Source organism: Excalfactoria chinensis, chromosome 1 (assembly GCF_039878825.1).
Source record: "Excalfactoria chinensis isolate bCotChi1 chromosome 1, bCotChi1.hap2, whole genome shotgun sequence".
Lineage (NCBI taxonomy): Eukaryota > Metazoa > Chordata > Aves > Galliformes > Phasianidae > Excalfactoria > Excalfactoria chinensis.
In genome coordinates this window covers 137,216,158-137,219,771 of record NC_092825.1, presented here as the reverse complement: position 1 = coordinate 137,219,771, position 3,614 = coordinate 137,216,158, and the positions used below count along the sequence as shown (strand labels likewise).

At 44.8% G+C, this 3,614-nt stretch overlaps 1 long non-coding RNA gene across 1 annotated transcript; it reads left to right on the top strand.

Moving 5' to 3' along the window:
* Positions 1-874: 874 nt before the first annotated feature.
* On the top strand, positions 875-3,344 carry LOC140247225 (uncharacterized). Its single transcript, XR_011902622.1, has 3 exons — positions 875-938; positions 1,102-1,259; positions 2,710-3,344. It is a non-coding gene; the product is annotated as an uncharacterized lncRNA (long non-coding RNA).
* The last annotated feature ends 270 nt before the right edge of the window (positions 3,345-3,614 follow it).

Below are 3,614 nucleotides of genomic sequence, written 5' to 3'. Positions count from 1 at the left end.
TTGGTAGAGAGGAGTGGAGCGAACTGCCCGCTCTCTTCCATGCCTTGGTGCAGGTGCAGTCCCTGCCAGGGCTCAGCCAGTGGCATGCAGATGCATTTGGGCTGGGACACAGCAGGGCAGGGCAGACCTGGCCAAACTTGCCCTTTCCATGCCACAGGGAGCCCAAAGCAGCATTGCTGGAAGCAGGAAGAGGTGCTGGTACTCCAAAGCAATAAAAATGCCTCTCTGAATGCACCAGTGCTGTTTATGCAAGCTAAACATCCCAGTGGCCTGCTGTACCTCTAAATTATCACCTTCAAATCAGGTGGGGATGTGTACAGGTGGCTGTTTCTCTTTCAGTTCCCATTAGCTTAATTTTATAGCACAGCTGTGACAGAGGTTACACCTCCCCAGGAGGTGAACAGTGCAGTGGAGTTTGTCTTCTTCTTCACTAGGCTGGTGTTTGGTACAGGGTACCTAAGCCCTGGCTTTCCCTATCACTGATTTTGGTAGGGGATGTAGACTTGCTTGTGTTTGTACCAAGTGGTCTCCAGGCAGAGCCTTGCAGGGCAGGGTGCTCTGCTTGGCTGAGGAAAGATGGAGGCTTAATTTACCTTACTAAGTTTTAACTGTCTGTTTGCACTGTTTCAGGTTCTTGACCCCTTTATGCGAGACCACATAAAGATATGTGAGGAGGGAGGCAGGGGAGGTGTGGTGCCTGCCCAGGGGTTAGTACAGCTGGTGCCCAAGCGTGCCCTGTTGGGCAGAACACAAACCAGTGCCTGGAAAGGTGCCCTGGGGTTGTTGTTTTTGTTTTGTTTCTGGTTTGTTTGGTTATTTTTGTTGTTTTGTGGTGGGTTTCTTTTGGTTTGTGTGTGTGGCTTATACATTTGTAGCTGAAGGTTTATTTTTAGCTAGAAGAGAAATCATTGTTATGCCATGGCAACCAGATCTGGGAGGTAAGTTGGAGCAAGCCAGTCTGACTAAAATATATCTGAAACCATCCCAATTGATTACATATCCTAAAAATAAAGATGATAGCTGTTAGCATAACTCAACCCTGATGTTTGTGATTTAGAAACACAAACCATTTCCGTTATGGCATGTTTTTTCTTCTGCAAGGGAAGGCCTTGGAAAATGCAGCTGATATCCACCAGTGATGAATGGTACTGAGTGGGTGGGATGCTCTGCTGTGGATGGGAGGAAATGGAGCTGCCAAAAGAACCTTCCTGGAAACCTATGCTGGAGTAATTGTCAGCACTGCTTGGGGTGTCTGGAAGGTGAGGCAATGGATGGGCTTTCCTCTTTCACCTGGCTTCTTTAATATGTGAGGTGACACAGTAGTGGCCACCAAATGTGGTGACAGCCATGCACAGCCCTGTCTTGGTACAGGATGGAACTCTTCTGCCCTTGTTGGGATCTACAGCTTGTTCTGAGATGACTGGAACTGGAGAACCCCTAACTAACAGCGCTGGAGTGTACAGAGGGATCTCTATGCACGACCATGTCCACTGCAGGCTGTGGACCAATCCATTCTGAAGCACTGAGTGACTTCAACCTTCAGATATGCCTTCTTACCTCTCATCCAGCCTCCTGCTGAGGTCAGCGCTGGTGTTGGACTTGGTTGTTTCGTCCCATTTGTGTTGGGAGCCTCCATGGTTGGTGACTGCTTGCCCAGTCAGTGCAACCTGTCCCATTGCGTTATTATCCTCACAGTATAATTTTCTTTTCCCTTATACCCAGTCAGCCCTAGCCTCACTCTTTCACCCAAAATATTTTCCAGTGTCAAACTGTTGTGGCAAGTAGCTTAACAAAGACTCTTGCTCACTCTTCCCACCATAATAAGATGGGAGAAAGAATCAGATAAAGGAGAAACTTTGTTCAGTTTAGGTCAGCTGTTCTGGTTCTGTGCCCCTGCAGCCCTCTAACTGGCAGGACAGTACAAGAAGCTGAAAAACCAAAGCAATAACTAATATGTTGGTATGTTATCAACATTGTTTTTCTCCTATAACCAGAACATAGCATTGTACCAGACATTATGAAGAAAATCAACTCATCCCAGTTGAAATCGAGACACAAATGCAGTTGATCGCTTCTTCCTTATGCCCTTTTCAAATCCATTAATAGAGCTCTGAAAGTCCTCCATCCTTTCTGGCCCTGATCCTAGAGCTGAAAGCATTCCACCAAAATTACAGTAAAGGCCCTGGAATTAAGCCTTCTTTCCCAGCATTTCATAATTTGGTACTGCGTAATTTTTACCTCTCAGACTCTACTTGTTGATAGCAAAAATACTTGGGGAATTTTGTCATGGTTCAGAAGGTGTTTTAGATCATATTATTTTTTGTCACTCTTGCAGCAGTCTGTCTATCCAGTTAAGTATTACATCCTGACAAACAGTTCAATATTTGTGAATAGCTTACCGTTTTTAAGGAGCACTAACATGCTTCAGGATGTCTAAAATGATATGCACAACACAATCCTTATATTTCAGACTATGAAGACTACACTTACTTGTAGTTAACGTAGAATTAATAGACTGTGAGGTATTTCTTTAATTAAAAATAAATACCCCAAATAATAAATGAGTCTCTTTCAAAAAACTCACTGTAATTAGACTTCTCTTGACCTATTTTTTGCAGATGTTTTTGCACCTTATACTCTTATTGTTTTTTGGGTTGGTGTGGTTTTTTTTTACTCTCTGCTCTAACATGTTCCTTTGCTTTTACACAGCAGGAAATACTCTTAATGACTACATTAATAATCATGCACTCGGAAAACCAAGACTGATCACTAAGGTGAATATTGGAACAACAAAGTTTTTCACATGAAGCTTTCAGTGGACTGCAGTAATCTGTTCTGCCTGCCATGGCTACAAGGATGCAAAGCACTTTATAAAAATAAGACTGTCTTTGGTCACAGCAGGTTACAAAGAAAGGCCTTGATCTTGCGAGTGGCTTTGAGCAGATTCCTGAACCAGTGTAGAGCCAGTTGTGGCAGCATGAACAAAGAGCCCAACCACAGCTTTGTGCCTTGGAATTTTCATTAATCGGAGGATGAACCTCCATCAGCCCTTTAATGCAGACATCCTCTTCCTCATTCCAAGTGACTCATGTTCTAATGCCCATGCAAAGGAGTGGCTTTCTCTCACTCTGCCCATGCTCAGCTGTGTCCTTGCTAAAGTCCCTTGGCAACACAAGATTTTTCTGCAAGGACACCCAGCAGGATGAGGAGGAAAAAGCGTGGGCAGCTTTTGGTGGCTGGTAGCCATTAGCTGGGATTAGATGGAGGTTGACTCCCCATTACTGTCTACACCCAGAACAGGGTCCATAGCATGAAATGGACCTGAACTGGGTGCTCTGAAGCCATGACTGTGCTCTCAGAAGGTAAATATGGACCCAGCTACAAGTGACCTGAGTTTAAGGTGAAACGTTATCTAGAAGCTTTTGCTGTCCTGTACCTATTAATGATGTGTTTTTTAAGGGCTATGAACAGACAGGATGCTTCTGTTGGGCAGCATAGCTAGAGCGTGGTATCTGTAGGGCTCTCCTTCCCACAGAGATACTGGCTAGTGAGCCCCCATCATGGTGGGTAGCGCAAACTAGGACCTCCAGCATCCCTGTCCTACCAAATACATG